The sequence below is a fragment of the Heterocephalus glaber genome, unplaced genomic scaffold (genome assembly GCF_053883595.1).
Source record: "Heterocephalus glaber isolate CG9 unplaced genomic scaffold, H.glaber_assembly_v1.0 deba00001608, whole genome shotgun sequence".
NCBI lineage: Eukaryota > Metazoa > Chordata > Mammalia > Rodentia > Bathyergidae > Heterocephalus > Heterocephalus glaber.
Window position 1 is genome coordinate 28,141,485 of NW_028258379.1, and position 22,137 is coordinate 28,163,621.

General features: G+C 37.8%; 1 pseudogene; it reads left to right on the plus strand.

Moving 5' to 3' along the window:
* The first annotated feature begins 245 nt into the window (after positions 1 to 245).
* On the plus strand, positions 246 to 3,001 carry LOC106007655 (ubiquitin C-terminal hydrolase 7 pseudogene; annotated as a pseudogene).
* The last annotated feature ends 19,136 nt before the right edge of the window (positions 3,002 to 22,137 follow it).

The following is a 22,137-nucleotide window of genomic DNA, read 5'->3' on the forward strand; positions in this document are numbered from 1 at the left end:
CCTGTTATTATACCCATCTTACAGAAAACTGAGGCACAGAAAAAAGGAGTAATTGTGAGTGGAGATTCAAACGTGAGCGGCATGACCCTTGAGTATGAGCTCTAAAACCTTATATTCAACTGTCGCTCAGTGTTTCTTCTCTAAATAGAGGTATTATTATTTAAAATGAATGTCAACACAGCAAAAACAAAACAAAACAAAACAAAACAAAAAACCCCTAAAGTATTCAATGCTCCTAAGGAGATATGGAGAGATTTTCGTCTCGAATTTACGTGGATGTGAGCGTTGTTGTGAAGAATGGGTAAGGATGGCTGACACTGCATCAGGAGCTATGGGTGTCTTTGTAAAAAACCTGCTTTTAGGTTGCATAACTTCTAGCTTCTGTGCCAACATTTCTGTAGAAGGACTATTAACAGTTATCTTCTAGTAGGGTTAAAGGGTTGTTCAATCTGTAGACACAAACTGTTCAACCAGAATTCACACTATTGAGCTTACTTCCAAATGATGAGAATAAAATCTGGAAAGAAGGCTGCCTGTGCTGAATAATTGCTGAGGCTAGAAGTTCTTCCTTGTTCAAATGTGTCTATTCTGAGCAGATCCTCTATCCTCTTTTGTATGTTTTGGAACAGTGTTTTCCAGGATCATCATATTCACCAGGATATTAGAGATAGTCATCAGGATATGGCCTGGAGTTGGGAAAATTAAAGATGACATACTACTACATTTTTAAAGTTGTTTCCACACCAACTCTATGGTTGGGGTTTATACGAGGAGTTTCTGTCAAGAACTTCCAGTGAGGATTGAGTTCAAGCATTTAAAAAATCAAAGACTTTAGAGGCCAGGGATTTAGCTCAGTGGTTCTGCTGCCTGCCTCACAAGCGCAAGGTCCCATTTGATCCTCGGTATCCAAAGAAAACAAAACAAAAAATAAAAGACTTTTAGAAAGATTGTGTTAGAACTCAACTGTGGGAAATATTGAACCCAGATACTCAGTTTAGGAAGAAAGCTATTACCAGATAGTATTTTTGTGTTTTGTGAGACAGCTCCTTGCTGTGTTGCCCAGGCTGCCCCTTGAACTCTACTCAGGTAATCTTCCTGCCTCAGCCTTTCAAGTAGCTCAAAACATGGCCACCTCTGTGCCTAGCCTCGTGTAGTTTTAAATTCTAAGGAATGTATAAAACTGGAATGTTCCATGGAGGTGTCCCAGAATTCCAAAATGGTCACTGAGGCTCAAATTATGGGGAAAAGTTTTCTTTAGCAATTTGAAAACAATTTCAGTTTCAATCTTTCCATATAGATGGCATTAGCCCTAGTTTTAGTTGAATAAAACATTTTTGAGAGATTGTCATTTTACTTCTTTGGTGTCAAAGTAAATTCTGTATATTCACAATCAACAGTTGGAAATTTCAATTACAAAAGTAATGCCACTCACAACAGCATCGAGAATATGATATATCCTTAGTGCAGATTTAAGCATATATATTCATATATATATGAGATCTACAAAATATTGCTGAGAGAAATTAAAGAGTCTCTAAATAAATGAAGAGAGATACCACATTTGGGTTGGAAGACCCAATACTGTTAAGATGTTATTTTCCCCCAAATTATAGGTCAACACGGTCTCAGTCTGGTTTTTTTTTTTTTTTTTTTTTTTTTTTTGGTAGAAATTGACAGGGTGGTTCTAAAATTAATACAGAAATGCAAAAAAGTAACAAACCAGTATTGAAAAAATATATTTGTGACTAGCATCACCTGATTTAAAGGCTCATTTTAAAGCTGCTATAATCAAATATTAGATAATGAAGCAGATGGCAAGAAAACAATTATTGAACTCAGTGATAATGAAAACCGTTGGACAATATTCCTGGAAACAATTGATCCTGAGCTGGCTGCTAGTGGAGCATTACCCAAGTTTGACAAAGATCATGATGTTATTTTTGAAGATGTATGACCCCAAAACCCGAAGCTTGAATTACTGTGGGCACATCTACACACCCATATACTGTAAAATCCGTGACTTGCTCCCATTTATGTGTGACAGAGCAGGATTTATCCAAGATACTAGCCTTATCCTCTATGAGGAAGTTAAACCGAATTTAACAGAGAGAATTCAGGACAATGATGTGTCTCTTGATAAAGCCCTTGATGAACTGATGGATGGTGACATTATAGTGTTTCAGAAGGATGATCCTGAAAATGATAACTGAATTATCCACTGCAAAAGAATATTTTAGAGACTCTACCACCATATTGATGTAATCTTCTGTGATAAAACAGTCCCCAATGACCCTGGATTTGTGGTTACCCTATCAAACAGAATGGATTACTTTCAGGAAATAACACTATATCCAGATAAGGATGGCTGTGTCCAAGACCTGTTGGATGAATGTAAAAAGGCTGTGGAGCTTGGTGAAAAAGCATCAGGGAAACTTAGGCTGCTAGAAATTGTAAGCTACAAAATTATTGCTGTGCATTGAGAAGATGAATTATTAGAATGTTTATCTCCTGCAACAAGTTGAACATTTTGAATAGAGGAAATACCTTTGGACCAGGTAGACATAGATAAAGAAAATGAGATGCTGATCACAGTGGCACATTTCCACAAAGAAGTGTTTGGGATGTTTGGAATTCCATTTTTGCTGAGGATACACCAGGGCGAGCATTTCAGAGAAGTGATGAAATGAATCCAGAGCCTGCTGGACATCCAGGAAAAGGAGTTTGAAAAGTTTAAATTTGCAATTGTAATGATGGGCCGGCACCAGTACATTAATGAAGATGAGTATGAAGTAAATTTGAAAGACTTTGAGCCGCAGCCTGGCAACATGTCTCATCCTTGGCCTTGGCTAGGGCTTGACAACTTCAACAAAGCCCCAAAGAGAAGTTGCTACACATACCTTGAAAAGGCTATTAAAATCCACAACTGACATCTTCCCAGTGTGTTCAAGGCGAGGGACAGCGTGTGGGTGTATGCCCCTTCTTAATAGCTGTAGAAATTTGGTACACATGCACGGTAGCTGAAGTCTCCAGCAAGAGGATCTGCTGCTGTTGTTAATTTTATTTTGTTGAGGCTGTTCAGTTTGGCTTCTCTGTATCTATTGACTGCCCTTTTTGAGCAAAATGGTGTTTTTATAAAAAAAAAAAGCTACTATAATCAGTACAGAATCAATACCATGTCATATTCCTGTCAATTTAGGCAAATGATCAATGGAATGGAAAGAGTTAGAAATAGAACCATATGTATTTGGAAAAATGAATTTTTTTCAGTACTGAGCCTTGAACCCAGGGCCTCAGCATTACATGGTAAGTGCTCTACCACTAAACTACACCTCTGAAAACATTTTTGACAAAGATGCAAAGACAGTTCCATGGAGAAAGCATTGAATTTTCAATATGTAGAAATAATTCACTATCAACTACAAAAAATGAACTTTTCTTCATAACTTCCACCATATACAAAAGTTAATTTCAACTGGGCAATAGTCAAATGAATAACTTTCAAGTATGAAACTTTTAGAAAAAAATAGGAGAGAATATTTGTAAGTTTGGGTTACACAGTGATTTCTTAGCTACAATATCAACAGTATGGTCCCAAAAAGAAAAAGTTCATGAATTTGACTTCACAAAAATTGATCACTTCTGTGCTTCAAAAGACACCATTAAGAGAATAGAAAGATAAGTGACTATGAGAGAGAAAATATTTTCAAAGACAATATTATAGTCATTAAGAAAATGCAAACTGAAATCAAACTAGAATAAAGAAATGACCATGCCAAGTGATTGTTAGCATGTGAAACAGCTGGAACTTGGAAAGCATACATTTAAGAAAAGAATTGTACATGAACATTAATGGTAACTATTTGTAATAGCTGCAAACTAGAGAAACTCCAAATATTCACCAAATGATGGATGGACCGCTGTACCACTGCCCCCAGCACAGAGGAGGTGGGCTGCGCAGGCACCAGCATCACACACCCCTCCCCCTTGAAATGAAAAGACATTTAAACAAGGCTCAAAACCAGACTTCCAGATCACCTAAAGCAACCCCAAAGGGAAATGAGATGGAACACTCTGATACTCAACCACCTGGACTTCCTGAACTGTCAAAAAAAGAGGATCTGGAAAAAATGAAATCAGAGATTGTGCCCATAGTGCAAGAAATGATTAATAAATCTAGAGAGGACAAGATAAAAAAATAGAGGAGCTCAGGAACATAATAGAATCCCAACATAGGAAACAAATGGAATCTATAAAACAGATGAAAACAGATTAAAGGAGATTAAAAACTCCACTGAAAGTCTACACAGCAAAATGAGCCAATGTGCGGACAGAATCTCAGATAGAGAAGATAAGATTGCAATTAGTGACCAGGAAAAGAAAAATTGCTTTAAAATAATAAGGGACCATGAGAAATCAATCCAGTAGCTCCAAGATGATGCAAAGAAGAATAACATAAGACTGATTGGAGTCAATGAAGAAACAGAAGAGAGTGCAGATGACATAAAAAAATGTTCCCAGAAGTGATGGCAGAAAACTTCCCAAGCAGGGAAAAAGAACTTGGCAAACAGGTAAGTGAGGCATATATGACTCCAACTAGCCTTGATTAAAAAAAAACCCCTAAACATAGGCATATAATAGTTAAGATTCCAGAAACCCAACAGAAGAACAAAATTCTACAAACATTTAGAGAAAAGAACCAAATCACATACAAAGGAGAGCCCATCAGAATCACAGAAGACTTCTCAATGCAAACCCTTAAGACAAGAAGAGCTTGGAGGGACATACTTCATGCCCTAAAGGTAAACAGCCTCCAACCCAGATTGATGTACCCTGCAAAACTATCTTTCAAAATTGATGGAGAAATAAGATACCTTCATGACAAAGAGCACCTTAGGAACTTCATGAATACCAAGCCAGCATTCCAAAAAATTTTAGACAATATCCTAAGAAAAGACAATGAGGATCACAACCCCAGGAAGCCCAGCAGAATGATTCCATTGGGCATGACAAGAAATTAAATGCAATGGGGGAGAATCCAACAAAAAGAAAAAGGACAATGATAAGTCAGTACATATCAGTTATAACCATCAATGTTCATGGTCTCAATTCACCAATTGAAAGAAAGAGACTGGCAGAATGGGTCAAGAAGCAAGATCCAACAATATGCTGCATACAAGAAAAACACTTAATTCAAAAAGAAACTCATAGACTGAAAGTTAAAGGGTGGAAAACAATACTCCATGCGACAGGAACCCAAAAAAAGCAGGAGTAGCTATCTTTTTTGCAGACCAAGTGGATTTCAAACCAATACTTATTGAGAGAGACAAAGAAGGATACTACATCCTTGTAAAGGGAACAATCCAAGAGGAAGAGATGACAATCAAAAATATATATGCACCATAAACTAGTGTGCCCAACTGCATAAAACAAATACTAATGGACATGAAAAATCATGTAAGCACTAATGCAAGAGTAGTGGAGGACCTCAATACCCCACTATCACAAACAGATAGATCAACTAGACAAAAAATAAGCAATGAAATACTAGAAGTAAATCAAACTCTTGAACTAATGAACTTAACAGTGCTAGGGATTTAGCTCAGTGCTTCTGCCGCCTGCCTCCCAAGTGCAAAGACCCGAGTTCGATCCCTGGTACCAAAAAAAAAAAAAAAAAGACTTTAACGTGTTTACAGAGTGTTCCATCCCACAAAATCATAATACACATTCTTTTCAGCTGCACATGGGTTGTTCTCCAAAATAGACCACATACTTGCTCATAGAACATGTTTAAGTAAGTGCAAAGGAATTGAAGTTATCCCCTGAATATTATCAGACCATAGTGCAATGAAATTGGAGATCAATAGCAAAAGAAACCGCAAAAACTTCATAAACACATGGAAATTGAACAACACACTTCTGAATAACCAATCGGTCACAGAGGAAATTAAAGAAGAAATCAGACAGTTCCTACAATTAAATTACAATGTGAGTACAACATATCAGAATCTATGGGACACAATAAAAGCAGTCGTATGAGGGAAATTCATAGCAGTGAATACTCATATTAGAAAAACAGAGTGAGCCCAATTAACCTGATGCTGAACCTCAGGCTTCCAGAAAAAGAAGAGCAGGACAAACCCATAGCTCATACAAGGGAGGAAATTATAAAGATCAGGGCAGAAATCCATGCAATGGAGACTAAGAGAACAATACAAAAAGTCAATGAAGCCAAGAGTTGGTTCTTCAAAAGAATAAACAAAATTGACAAACTCTTAGCCAGCCTTATCAGAAAAAGGAAAGAAAAGGCCAAATCCATGCAATTAGGAATGAAAAGGATGACATTACAACGGACTCAGCAAAAATCCCAGCAGAGGATCATCAGTACCTACTTCAAGAACCTATATGCCAATAAGATGGAAAACACAGAAGAAATGGACAGATTCCTAGACATATATGAATTACCAAAGTTGAACAAAGAAGACCTAAAAATTCTAAACAACCCAATATCAATCAGTTTAATTGAAAACATTAAATAAAAATTAATGAATTAAAATTAATTAAAACTTACCAACTATGAAAAGCCCAGATCCTGATGGCTTCACCACCAAATTCTACAAGACATTTAGAGAGGAACTACTGCCACTACTGTTTAAACTCTTCAATGAAATTGAAAGGGGAGCAATACTCCCAAATTCATTCCTGGAAGGAAGCATCACCTTGATCCCCAAAGCAGAGAAAGACCCAACTGAAAAAGAGAATTATAGACCAATCTCACTAATAAACATAGATGTAAAAATCCTTAATAAGATACTGGCAAATAGAATGCAGAAGATCATCAAGACGATCAGACACCCTGACCAAGTGGGATTCATCCCAGGGATGCAGGGATGGTTCAACATATGCAAATCAATCAATGTAATACACTATATCAATAGAGCCAAGGACAAAAATCATATGATCATCTCAATAGATGTAGAAAAAGCACTTGACAAAATCCAACATGCATTTATGATAAAAACCCTACAAAAAATTGGAAGACAGTCTCTACCTCAATCTGATAAAAGCCATCTATGAAAAACCAACAGCCAATATCATACTAAATGGCCAAATCTGAAGTCCTTCACACTAAAATCAGGAACAAGACAAGGATGTCCACTATCACCACTCCTGTTCAATAGAGTTTTGGAAACATTAGCCATTGCAATTAGACAAGAGAAAGAAATAAAAGGAATAAAAATAGGAAATGAAGAAGTCAAATTGTCATTATTTGCAGATGAAGCAATACTCTATATAGCAGACCCCAGGAACTCCACCAAAAGTCTTCTACACTTCATAACCAAATTCAGTAAAGTAGCTGGATACAAGGTCAATACACAAAAATTAATAACTTTCCTGTACACGACCAACAGACTCACTGAGAGAAATAGGGCAAACAATTCCTTTCACAATAGCATCCAAAAAACTGAAATACCAGGCCAGGGATTTAGCTCAGTGGTTTCATCACCTGTTGCACAAGGGCAAGGATCCAAGTTCAATCCCCAGTAACAAAAAAATACAAAACAAAACAACAACAACAACAACAACACCCCCCGAAATACCTATGAATAAACCTAACAAAAGAAATTGAAGAAGACCTCTTCTCTGAAAACTATAGTACTTTGAAGAGAGAAATTGAAGACAATATCAGAAAATGGAAAGACATCCCTTGCTCTTGGGTAGGAAGGATCAACATAGTGAAAATGGCCATACTTCCAAAACTGCTATATAGATTCAATACAATCCCAATTGAAATTCCAGCAGCCTACTTCATGGACCTTGAGAAAACAATCCAAAAATTCATTTGGAATAAGAAGAGGCCCAGAATAGCAAAAGCAATTCTAGATAACAGAGACATGGCAGGGGGTATTACAACCCCCAACTTAAAACTATGCTACAAAGCTACTGTGATAAAAACAGCATGGTACTGGCAAAAAAGCAGACCTGAGGACCAGTGGAACAGATTAGAAGATGCAGAAACAACTCCAGACACACTCAGCCACCTCATTCATCTTTGACAAAGGAGCCAAACACCCTTGCTGGAGCAAAGATAGCCTCTTTAATAAATGGTGCAGGAGAAATTGGGTGGCAACTTTCCAAAGACTAAAACTAGACCTATATCTCTCACCATGCACTAAACTAAAATTGAAATGGATTAAAGATCTAAATATTAAAACACAAACGCTGAACCAGCTGGAACAGAAGTTAGGTAGAACTCTTGAAGACATTGGTGTAGGAAAAGATTTTATGAACAAAACCTCAGTTGCCCATGAACTAGCACAAACAATCAATAAGTGGGATCTCTTCTTGCTAAAAACCTTCTGCACAGCAAGAGAAACCACCAGCAGTGTGAAGAGACAATCCACAATGTGGGAAAAAATTTTCACCAGCAGTCCCTCAGACAAAGGTCTGCTATCTCGAATCTATAAGGAACTTAAAAAAATCAGACCTCCCAAATTTAAAGACCCAATCCAAAAATGGGCATCTGAAATGAGCAGACATTTCTCACACAAAGAAGTAGAAATGGCAAATAAACATATGAAAAAATGTTCAACATCACTTGTCATTTGAGAGATGCAAATGAAAATAATGCTGAGATTCCACCTCACCCCAGAAAGAATGGCTACTGTCAAGAAATCAACCAATAACAAATGCTGGTGGGGCTGTGGGGAGAGAGGAACACTGCTCCACTGCTGGTGGGAGCATAGACTGGTGCAACCATTGTGGAAATCAGCATGGATACCTCAAAGAACTAGGACTGGAAGTCTCATTTGACCCAACTATTCCCCTGCTGGGGATCTTCCCCAAAGAATTAAAAGAATCATACCACAGCGATACATGTGGACCCATGTTTATAGGAGCACAGTTTGTAATAGCTAAAACTTGGAAGCAGCCCAATTGCCCATGAACTGGAGACTGGATAAAGAAAATGTGTTTTTTAAAAATAAAATGGAGTACTACTCAGCCATAGAGAATGAGAAATTAGAGACATTTATAGCTAAATGGATGCACATTGAGGCGATACTCTTAAGTGAAATTAATAGAACACACATGTGTAAATACCAAATAGCTTCTCTAGTGTGAGAAACTGAAAGTGCAAATAAGGACTAAAAAGTATCATAGATAACATGAAATAGGAAGAAAAGGGGCAAAGGGGAAGGGGAAGTAGGAGGGGTAGGGGAAAGGAAAGAAGGGAATGGAATTAATATGAGAAAATTAAAAAATGGAAGCAGTCTTTCTAAATAGAGAAGGGTGGAGGGGTTGAAGGAAGGGCAGGGGAATGGGGAAAAAATAAGAACCAAAAGAGATTATGTAAAGGTGCACATTTCCAATGATGAATGTCATTATATTGTATACCTAAAATATACCAATAAAATTAATTTAAAAAGAAAATACATAACATGATAGTTGAATATAGAAATAATTAGTCTGAATAAAATAATTGAAACAAAAACTGAGTGCATCCTGCATCATCCCATTTATATAAAATATTAGAAAATGCCAACTAATCCATACTGGCAGGAAGGAGTAGGAGAGAGAGATCAGAAAGGGGTATGGAGATATTTTTGAGGGTGATGGATATGTTTCTTGTGTGGATGGTTTCACCAGTGTATAGATGTGCCACTCTCATATTAAATTTTAAATATATGCAGTTTATTGTATGATAATTCTACCTCAATAAAATTAATTTTTAAAGACCTCATAGAACTCAATACCCTTACCAAAAGTCAGTTTTACTATACATAGATTTTTCTTTGATGGACTTTATTTTTATTAGTGCATTTTAATTACACATAATAACAGGTTTCATTTTGGCATAGTAGTATATACATAAATAGACTTTGATTATTTTCACACCCTCTTACCCTTTCCCTCTTTCCTTCCCTCTCATCTGAAGCCCTTTCTCATCTCTAATAGTCTTCCTCCTACTCTCATGTCCTCTCTCTCTGTCTCTCTTTGCCTAGATTCTTCATATGCAAAAAAATGTAATATTTCATTTTCTGAGTCTGCTTTATTTGCTTAGCATGCTAGTCTCCAGTTCCACCCATTTTCCAGCAAACAACATGATTTCATTATTCTTTATGGCTGCATATTATCCCATTGTGTATATGTACTACATTTTCTTTAGTCATTCATATGTTCATTGGTACCTAGGCTGTTTCCAAATTTAGCCATTGTGAATTATACTGCAATAAATATGCATATACAGGTGTCACTGTAGTAGGCTGACTATTTCTTTTGGGATTGTACTGAGGAGTAGTATAGCCAGATCAAATGATCTGTCTACTTTTAGAATTTGGAGGAACCTCCATACTGACTTCCATAATGACCTTACTAATTTCAGTTCCTACCAACCGTGTAAAAGTGTTCCTTTCCCCTACATCTTTGTCAGCATTCATTGTTGTTTGTGTTCTTGATGATAGCCATTCTGACTGGGGCAAGATGGGATCTCAGTGTAGTTTTGATTTGCATTTACCTAGTGGCTAAAGATGTTGAACCTGTTGAACCTTTTTTATATACTTACTGACCTTTTGTACTTATGTTCAGAATTATCTATTCATTTGCACATTTATCAGTTGGATTACTTTGGGGGGGTGTTAAGTTTTCTGAGTTCTTTAAATATTCTAGCTATTAATCCTGTCAGAAGAGTAGCTGTCAAAAATTTTCTCCCATTCTGTAGGCTAACTCTAGGTCAGATCATTTCCTTTGCTGTGCAGAAACTTTAAAATTTTATGTAATCCCACTTGTAGACTCTTGCTATTATTTCCTGTACACTAGAGTTCTATTTAGTATGTCTTTGTCTATACCTGTGGTTTCCATTATGTTTTCTTCTAGTAGTTTCAAAGTTTCAGGTCTTACAACTAGGTCGTTGACCCATTTTGAATTGATTTTAAGACAGGGAAAGATAAAAATCCAGTTTCAGTCGTCTACATATGGATATCCAGTTTTCTCAGCACTATTTGTTAAAAGAATGTCCTTTCTCCCACATATGTTTTTGACCCCTTTTTCAAGACTCAGATGGCTGGAGTGTGAGAATTTATTTCTTTGTCCTCTATTCTCTCACATCTTAGACCTCATTTTTCTTTTTGTGCCAGGGATTGAACTCGGGACCTTGCACTTGCAAGGCAGGCGGCAGAACCACTGAGCTAAATCCCTGGCCCTACACCTGATTATTTAAAAATTCAAATATTCTAATTAACGGAAGTACCACGTTATCTTTTCAAACAAGGTAAGTGCTAGAAAAATGTAGGAGCTATTTTTTTAAGGGAACAACCATTGTGAACATATGAGAAAACTCATTAGAGTGCTTTGACTTGAAGAATCCCAGGATTTTGACAAGAGAGGAGACAAAGGCTATGGAGAGGCATTCCAGGCAGTGCTAATAGGTGAACATATTCAGGAAACATTAGGATTGAATTGGATTGGATAGGAATTGGATGCTGGGAATGAGAGTAAGCTAGTCATAAGAACTAATTTGGGTGAAGTGCAAAAATCCTGGAATGTGTAAGGTTTTTGTAAGAACTGATCTGGAGAAAATATTTAAAATCAAGTGCAAAATATAAAGTAGATGCTGAATGTGGTGGTACTTTCTATAATCCCGGCAGTCTGGGAGACTGAAGCAGGAGGACTGTAACTTTGAGCCCAGACTAGGTGACTTGGTGACTTATGAAAACCCTGTCTCAAAATAAAAAATAAACCATTAGGGATGTAGCTCAATGTGAAGGCCCTGATTTCAGTCCCCAGTCACCCTGCCATATATGTGTGCACAAAAAAATAAAACCTGATAAGAGTAGGACATAGATTTTAAATCAGGTTTTCTAGGAAGAATGTGAAAATGAGTATTTTTACACTAGATAATAAAAAATTTAAACCACATAGCATATGCAACTGATCAGATAATTCATGCCATACTTCTGCTTGGTTACAAGCTTTTCTCTTTCCCATCTGTGCTACAAAGCGTAACAATTTGTCGAGATAGTCACAGCTGATGGGAAGAACACTGACTCTCACAGATGGTGCCTCATTAATTACACTTTGCAACAAATCTTTTTTTAAGATTGTTGACTTTTTACAAATGCAGACCTGCTAGTTATGTGATGTTTTTATATTACGCCAAACTGAAATTGTGGGGCAAGAAAAATATTAATATTTACCCCAGGGTACAGTTTTCCACCTTGTAATATTTATTACAACATCCAAATTAGTGTACAGGGCTATGGTCATTATGATATATGCTAAAGTTGAGAACCACTTTGCTAGATGGTTTCCAAAACTACTATTATCTCTAAATTCCTCAAAAGACATAAAAGTATTCACACTTCCTCAAGATGAAATAGATAGTGTAAGTAGTCCTATTAAAGCGACTATTAATATGACAGGGAGGTATCCTGTACAGTTCCAATGGGAGATATATCAGTATTAAGCTAAAGGAGCCAAGACGTCATTTTGGATTTTCATAAAATACTTCTTTTTTTTGAGACAGGATCTCTCTATGTAGTTCAAGCTGGCCTTAAACTCTCAGCAATTCTCCTACCTCAGCCTCAGCCTAATGGAATTACAGGTGTGCACCACCACACCCAGCATAAAATAGTTTTGAACAGAGAACCTCATCATAGCAAGCAATTATTATGTATCAAGTGCCTATTGTGTATAGTCCTCACAGCTCTGGGGATTATCTGTCATGAGTCCCATTTTGCTTGTGATAACCTCATAAAGATTATGTAACTTGCCTAAGGTACACACATGGTAAATTGCACAGCTGGGAATCTCAACATCTTGGTGAGTGCCCTTCTTTCCATCCATTGAGAATAGACAGCAGTGGTAACGTTAGAAGACATGGCAGCACTTCCTCCTCAAGTCTGATAAACATGGAGATGTGACAAAGAACAAATGTTTCACTGGTGATATGATGTCTCCCATGAGAAGGTCCTGATATTTCCATAGTTCTGTGGGTTACAATGTGCTTTCATGATCTCTGATTCTGTCAGCAACCAGTGGCACTGGCAGTGTAGTAATTCATGTGCCCATTTTACAGATGAGAAAAATCAAACTTCAGAGAGATAATGTGATCTGCTCACAGTCACCTGGAATGTAATGGCCCAACTGGGGACTTACATAGAGGTCTTCTATTCCCTTCTGCACCAGACATTTCCATTTTCCCAATCACTCAGACTATTAATAATATTGAGACTAGCTGAAAGGCAAAGCTGGAATTGTTGAACTTGCTGGGAAAGAAATATTTGTGCTTGAAAATACTTTCCTCCAACAGTACTCAGCACCTCTTAGACACATTAAGACAGAAGTGGGGGAGAGATAATGGAGCCCATCTATCAGTTATAAAAGAAGAGGAAGAAAGAGAAGATTCTGATTGGCTCTGATAGAAATGGGGTGTATTAGTCTATTTTGCATTCTTACAGTGGGATTATACAGTGTGGTTTTATAGTCCCTGATAGGGTTTCAATCAGAAAAAAAAAATCTGCAAGGATTTTGAAAAGAACACATATTCTCAGCCCTGTTCTATGTTCTTGATACTGATTCCTTGAAACAAGATTTCTTAATTTTATATCCTTGGGGCTCATTAACAACCATCCCTCTCAGGAGTATAGTGATGTCTTAGTCACTTTCTCATTGCTGGAAAAGAATACCCAACACCTTCAACTTATAAGAGGAAAGGCTTACTTTGGCTTATAATTTCAGAAGTTGCAGTCCATGGTTGGCAGGCTCGAACACAGAAATGGCAAGATAGAGGGGAATAGTGTAGGAGAAGCTGTTTACACCATGGCAGCCTCCCCACCTCCTAACAGCCAGCCAGCTATAGTGCTGCCAGAATCTAGTCACCTTCCAAAAGCCCTACCTCTGAGTGCATGAGGGTGTCAGGGTGCATCCAGATCCAAACCACAAGTGACTTTCACTAGCAGGAGCAGGTGAGGAGACACAGCTTGGAAAATCTGAGGTATCCAGGCCACCATGCAAGAGATTTGCTATGAGTATGAAACTTAAAGTTTGAGATTCCTGATTTTACTTTTCTATTTTAAGTGGTGGTGTTCATCATCCAATTAACCCAAAGCAAAATATGTAAATAAATAATATATTCCTTGCATATTCATATATAGTAACTACTCTAAGACAAGGGTCAATATTTTAGCTATTGGTTTCCCCAGCCATACCCAAATGCTATTTTTCTATCTTCTGAGCTATAGGTAGAGGAATGAAGTGTCCCCACATACCCCTTTGGCTTCCCTAGACTCCCTTCCCCACACACAGGTACAGTGATTCGGTATGACCAGACTGAAGCTACCTGATGGAAGCCATGGCTGTCCTTGAGTAACCCTGGTTTGTTTTCCCCACATAGTGCCTCAGCATGCTACAAATAGACAAAACCATTAGGGTGGTGTGCAGAGCTTTACAACCAGGACCCTGGAGCCATCAGCCCCAGAAATATGCCTGAAGTCCTTGATATTAGCTTGAGAAAAACCAGATACAGTGGAGATTCACCTATTTTGCTGCTTCCCAAGGCATGTTTCTTTACCTAAGTTGCACCGCATCTGTCTGCCTCTCTCTTCAGCATCATGGCACTTTATGGCTGGTTCTCATACACTCAACTGGAGTTTTCTGAAACATCAGGGCTTGGGGTCCTCTCCTACCCTGCCAAGGAGCATCTTATGCTCTGGATCCTTGTCTTCCCTTATGAAAATTTGCTCATTCTGTGTCTTTTTCCCTCATAATTATGCCAACTCACTGTCTAATTAGGACTGTTTTACGTTTCTCCCTTCCAAGTAAAAGATTTGTATTTTCATGTGGGATTTCAGGCATTGTGGTAGAGTTATGGAAGTGAGATTTTGCTTCATGGTATCCCTCAGCTTATATCATGAAAGTGACTGCTTTGCAGAGATTCTGCTTGTGCAGCTCCCACAATTATGAGGCCAACTAGTGGTTATCATAGCAGAAAGACAGAGAGTTTTAGATGCTATTTCTTCAAATAGATTTTTCAGGCTTTTACTATATGAAGTTGCTTGGAGTTGTACTCTGTAGGGTTTAGTCTTCAAATTTGATGAGGTGGAGAATATAACAATGCCTGGGATATTCCAAGAAAGGTGGGCCCAAGCCACTATTAATGTCCAGACTCCCAGAAGATCAGGAAATTTTACCCATGCTTGGTTTACCCTTTGAATAAGCCATTGCTCATTGAGATTTGAATCTGTTGCTAGTATGTCCTGTTAAAACTCTCAGGGATCTACTCTCCCATGAGTAAAAGTGTTAATTACATTTTCAAAGCTGTAAACTCAACACAATGTTTTCTGAAGGGAGTGGGAGGATGAATAAGTATTTGGAGACACTTTCAGTGCTAGCTTTGCTCACACATCCATTGCTGCCCACATGGTGCCACATAGATTACACCATTGGGGCTATGTGGGGTGTTTTCTTTGGGTATTTGTGTATGTGTGTGTATGTGTGAGAGTGCACACACCCATGTGTAGGTGTGTGTTTGGTGGAGTGAATCATATTCTTTTTTTTAATTGCAAGTTAATCTGGGATCCTGAAAGTTGCTGGATAGATACCACTTGGGAAATCAAAATCTTCTATTTGCTTTTAATACAGAGACAATCTTCATATTCATGTAGTTTTATATTAAATGCATTCTTCTGCCAGATGAAACAGATGTATTTTTTGTGGTGTGAATTCTGTTGGTGTAGGGCCGGGGATGTAGCTCAGTGGTGTAGTGCCTGCCTGAATTCTATTGGGGTGATCAGCTTCCTGTCCACCTGTTTCAACACGTCCCTGTCCGTACCCCTCTGGCTACAGCTAAAGGGACCAGGAACAGCAAATTCACTGGCTAGATGGTACCTTTTCATCCTGTCACGTAGTGCACGCTAGAACTGAGAGACAGAGACAAGTTGACACAGCTCTGGAGAAGAGTCACTGAACATTTCTGTTAGCTTCTGTACTGATTGGGAAGCTTTATAATCTCTTTCAGTGTCTTTTTATATTTTTCTTAATATTTATGAGGCATACTCCAGGCTATGCATTTAATATTTCTGTTCTTTTCCTGCATAATTCAAAACCCTTCAGTGTTACATGTTAACACATTACATGCCCACTGCTTTTAATTTCACCTTATTTCCATTTCTTTCAAAACACTCATTAGTTACTATTTTGCTTATCTCTATTTAGATTTACCTATATGATTACCAATTTCTTTATTTATCCACCTTCTTGAGATTAATGACATCTGATTATGAGTTCTCAGGGAAACTTACTTTTCACTTTGTATATGACCCATGGACAAATAAAAATGCATGTTTTCTATATGAGGGATATCAGATTTTCCTTTATCTAATATAAAAATCATCACTTTATAATTCAGTATGTCTGTATCCTTATAGCCTCTTTGTGTATTAAATGTGTAAAATTCTGAAAACATCTGGACATACTATCTCTCACAGGGTTCTGATTTGAATATTAAATAAAATTATGTACACATAAGACATTTAGTTTGGGGATTTACCATTAGGGCAGCATGTGCTCAGTCTTCTTCCTTCTCTTTTCCTTGTCTTCCTTATGGTCCAAGCCTTTGAGAACATTCCATTCTATTGAGCCATGATACACAATCCTTAGTATAATTTTATGTGGGGTATCTCATAGTGCTGGAAGTTAGGACTCTAAAGTCAAGGTATTAGCAGGGCTATGCTCCCTCTAAAGACTCTGGGGACAAATCTTTTCTCCCCTTTTCCTAGATTCCTGACAATACTTGATATTCCTTGGCTGGTAGCTGCTTCACTCCAGTCTTTACCTTTGTCATTATGTGACTTTCTGTCCTAGAATCTGTATGTGCCTTCTCCTTTTCTTTTTTTTAAGTGGTGCTTGGGATCAAACCCAGGGCCTCATGCATGCTTGGCAAGTACTCTACCCCTGAGCCACACCTCCAATCCCTCCTTTTCTTATAAGTGCACCAATCATTGGATTTAAGGCCTGCAAGGCTTAGATACAGCTTGAGTGTGTTCCCCAAAACTTCAGGTTCTGGAAGCTTAGTCCACAATGTGGCAGTGTTGAGGTATTGGAATCTTTAAGAGACGGGGTCTAGTACAAGGTCATTAAGTCTTTGGGGGTATTGTCCTCAGAAGGAATTATCACTGGTCTCATGGAATGAGTCAGTTCTCCAAAGAGTGAATTGTTACAAAAAAAAGCAAGCCTGGCCCCTGACCTCTTGTACACTGCTACCATGATGTGATACAACCACATGCCTTTCACCAGAGACCCAACAGATAGGGGCTCTTGATTCTAGACTTTCAGCTTCCAAAAGTGTGACTGAAATAAATGTCTTTTTTGGGTAAAGAACCCAGTTTCAGTTTTTTAATTATAGGAACAGAAAACAGACTAATACAGAGTTTATTCTACTCCTGTGTGACTTTATCTTTACTAATTGTACCTATAAAAATCCGATGTCCAAATAAGACCTACCCAGAGGATGATGTGAGTATTTGGAGGACACTCTTCATCCCACTATGGGAATGGTGTGTCCAGTGGTGTGGGGCCCTAATTGTCTGAATGAAGTCTTCCCCTGGTAACACTTTTAATAGAGTCAGTAATCCCTGGAGAAGGATTTTAAGGTAATATTGGGAACACAAGTTCTTTGCAGGTGGTGTCAGGTAGAATGCTGTTCTGCACACAGTGGGCCTTGATGGAAAAAGTTTTTCAGCTAAAGAGACTGAAGTTCAAAAAATGCCCTGAATGGCCTAGAAAAAGCAAGCCTCCTCACCCTCTTTTTTTATGTTGTTGATAAACAGCTGTGATTCAAAGGAAGAACGTACTGCTGACCAAGATTCATGTTTACGTTTAGTTCAAATCAGAGTAACAAAACCTGCCAAAAGGAATAAGCACTACTGAGTCCGTGGCAGTTATTGGCATGTGGGATACTGTGTCCTTCTGGGGTGACCACATGGGCTCAGTATCTGGGGCAGGAATGGATGGCAAGTAAAGGGACCTCGGCAGTGGTGGGGTGGTGGGGAAGGAATTGTCTTTGGAACAATATTTCAGTGATACATATTACTACTGGAGGCCCATTATGTTCCAGGAACTGTATTGAATTGTGGATATCTATTTCAGTATAGCTCAAATATAATATGTAGGCACAGTATCTTGTGGTTGTTTACTCCAAAATAATGTGAGTAAGCTCACATAACAGCATAGCTTCAAGCTTTGACTTAACTAAACCATGAGGTGTTGATATAAAATAACTAGGCCTTATACCCAGAGTTAAAGAGGACATGTCAAGCTTTGTACCAGGCTCAGAGAGCCAGACAAAATCAACATGAGGTGTAGGAAAGATGTTACTTAAATCTACTCATCTAAGATGATTCCTTAGCTAGGGTCATTTGAGGTATTGTGGAAAGATCAGGAAAAAAGAAATTGCTTTATTAGATATTCATGAAAAAGTATTGCTTTTTAGATGTAGCTAAGAAATAGTTGATGAAAGGATGAAGGTTGAAATGTCTTCCACTAAAATATTTTTTACATAAATATCTCACTACAGATATTCCTTGTTTAACAACCTACCTGTTTAATGACAACTTATGACCAAGGGGCACTGTTTATACTTATGACCCGCTGCTTGGACTTACGACTTGCATTTGGAGTCTGTACACAGGAACATGAGCAACAGTGTGGCCTTATGGTGGCTTTTTCTACAGTGCAGTACTATAATTTTTGCTGTACAATCTGTACAGTACTATAGTTTTATGTTCTGTTATACATTACAGTACGCATGTTAGAGTTACGCAAATAAAAACAGAGTTATCAAGTTAGAGTTTCCTTTGACCATTTCTTGGTTCTGAATATTGTAATGTACATACTACTCATGATGTACAACTCCTCATTTAGTGACCAGTTCATTTAATGACCTAGTCGTAGGAACACAATTTGGTCATTAAACATGGAATGCCTGTACTTGTGCTTCTCAACTAGTCGCTGGCTTTCATCTCAAAAGTATATTCGTTGATAAAAGGTCAGAGAAACTCACAGGGGCCAGAGGGTTCCTGTCTCTTCATATACACTGGAGAAATCCATTCACGCAGCCACATTTTTGGGGTGCCCATAGGAGCCAAGTACTAGTTGATTGGGGAATCATGGTTTTTTGGAGACAAGAAGAGCTTGCACAGAGCATTTAACCTTCTCCTTTATGTTTCAGAGGAGTAAATTGTCCCACGTGTTGAAAGACCTGCCTTAAGACAAGTGCTGGCAATGGGAACCAGTTTCTCAGCCAGGTCAGATGTCCTTTGGACAAGATCATCCTACCATCTCTGTGTCTGATTACTGGGTGCATTCTGAGATGGCATAATCTGGACTGGTTCACCTTTGGCAAAGCCTTTTGCTTCATCCTTGGGACTGTGCTGGGACATAATAATGAATCCAGGAGTAAAGAGAACACTGAAAAGAGGTAAGAATCCATTGTATAGTAGGGGGACCATTTCCAGGAACTTGAAGGAAATACAGAGCACTTCATTTTTCAGGTTGTGTTAACAACCAAATTAAGAATACTGCTGAGACTGTAGCTGAATGGTAGGCCACCCAGCATGCATGAAGGTCCTGGGTTCAGTCCCTAGTACCAGAAAAAAAAACCCCTAAGTGTTAACTTCTAAAAAGCACAGTACAGTTTAATTTCAAGTAACAGAATTCTTAGGTAGTGAGAATGAAAGGAAATTGGATTTTTTAGTTAAGAACTCTAACCTTCAAAGCTGACCTTTTAAATATGCATTTATTAATTTACTTTTTGCATTAATGAGAGTAGTGAATAAACAATTAAACATTTATTTGATAAATGCACATCTCCTACATACTTGAGGTGGCCATTCTAACAAGAATACAGAACGATCAATATAGAAATGTTAAGTTTAATGGATACTATGATTATCATCTGTGATTATTCCTTTAAAAATGCCTTTTGTCAGTCTTTGTATCAGCTTATTTTGCTATTATTTCAAACAACTCCCTTTGTCTAATACACCTCCTAAAACATAACAAAACAAGTAAAATGTGTTTGAGATATACTTGTCGAAGTCAAATCTGAATATTAAAAACTAAAAATCAAACAAAACAACCGAATGACAAATATATTTTAATCCCAGTAAACCTATTTCAAGTCACAGTCAGCACGATAAAATTCTAGTACTGCACAACAACTTGAGTAGTTCCAAGAATTTTGCCTAGGTGTGACCATTGGAATCTATGAATGCTAAGAAATGGGAATGGAGAATCTCTTAAGTATTTTCCAACCTAAAATCCCATGATTGAATATTTTTAAAAACCATGACTTTGTCTGCAAGATGAAACTGACTCATAAGTTTGGTTTTTTTTTGAAAGGAATAACTGGAGATAGACTTAATTAAATTCCAGCAGTTAATTCAATTCTATCCACTTCTCTGCAGTGCAATATAACCATATATGGAATGATTTGAAGTCTTCTTTCCCAAAATGTATATGCATATACCCTTAAGGCAAAGTAACAAAACATTTCATAAAGCCTATATTGCTTCTTATTATAACAGCTCTAAAAGGCTAGGAGTTATAAAATTAATTTCTTATACAATTTTAAAACCGAGCTAGGAAATTGGATTTTCTTTTCATATAAGAATGGAAGGTTTTTCCCTAAAATCATTATTCCAAGTTTTCTAAAAGAATAAGGTCTATATTAATATGAAACAGACTTCAGAATTAACTTTTTTCTTATCTACATATTTGCTTAATATTAGCATTAGTAATTTTGCATCAGTAACTCATTCACAAGAATTCCAGGTATCTCTTGAATAAAGGAAACACAAAGGCAAAAACTGAGGTCCTTAACTAACCCAAAAGTGAAAAGTTTACTGCAGGCAGGTCCTCCTATCCCATGTCAGTACACATGGCCAAAGTTTTGGGACACATTTCTCACCGTGTGCTGTGAAAACACCTAAATAAGGATCTTCTTGGAGAAGGGTATTTATTAAAAACTCAACCTCCTGGGCCCTGCACTGAGCCTTATTGAATCAGATCTTGGGGAAGAGCTCCAGAAATATGCATTTTAGACATATTCTGTAGTTGATTTTTAAATTCTCATTTAAAAATGAGAATTGAAACTGTGAAACTGTGTACAGAAGGACAGACTCATAGTTGAGTAATCACCATGGCAACCAAAGAACCCAGCACCTGAATCATATTCCAAAATCACTTCATGCTTACTACCTTCTACTTCCAATGATATTTCAGAGAGAAAGGCCCCACAAAGTTCTGCTGAGAAAGTTGGTATTTATTCATTCATTAACACAATCCCACGTCCAGCCTGAGGTGACAACTTTCCTATCCTGGTTATGGTCCTTTCCAGTGATAGAGTGACGAGTCATGGGTCCCATTCAGCAGACCAGAGATGTGCTCTTCCACAAGTGGCCTTGTCAAGGACACACTGTCATCCTGGCAAGCTTGCCAATGTGAGATATGGGAGGAGGTGACCCCAAGGGAACTGCTATGTGCTCATTCTATCCTGATCCTTCAAGCACAGGCTCCGCGAGTCAGACAGCAAGTCTGAAAAAAAGAAAAAAACATTCAGAATAATTTTAGGAAGAGGAGAGATGGGCCACTTTTAGAACTTCAATACCGAAACATGAGAAAGAGAGAAAGAATATGAATTTTCCATTTCCATTTTCTGAGACCAACTGAAATTCACTCTTGATAAATCAGCTTGGAAGAAAGCTCAGGTGATGGTCCTTTGGTTGCCATGGTGATTACTCAGCTGTGTGCAGCCACCTAATGCGTCTCTAATTTCCTTACAGAATCATGCACAAGGACACGGAGTGCTTATCCCAGTTTCCAGGGTGGGGAGGATTTGGACTCTGCCTGACACACGATGAACATTTCTTTAAAATTCATCCCACTCTTGAAAATATTAGAGATTGTTTCAACACAAAATAAAGTGAAGCAAGTTTGAATTCTGGCATGCTGGAGATATAATCTTTGCACCCATGACTTAATTATGATTTCTACCTTGGTTCCAATGGGACTGGGGAAATGTAATCAGTCTTTAGAGATCACTCTGCTTTCTAAGGGTTTGGGAATGTTGGGCATGTGGGTTTG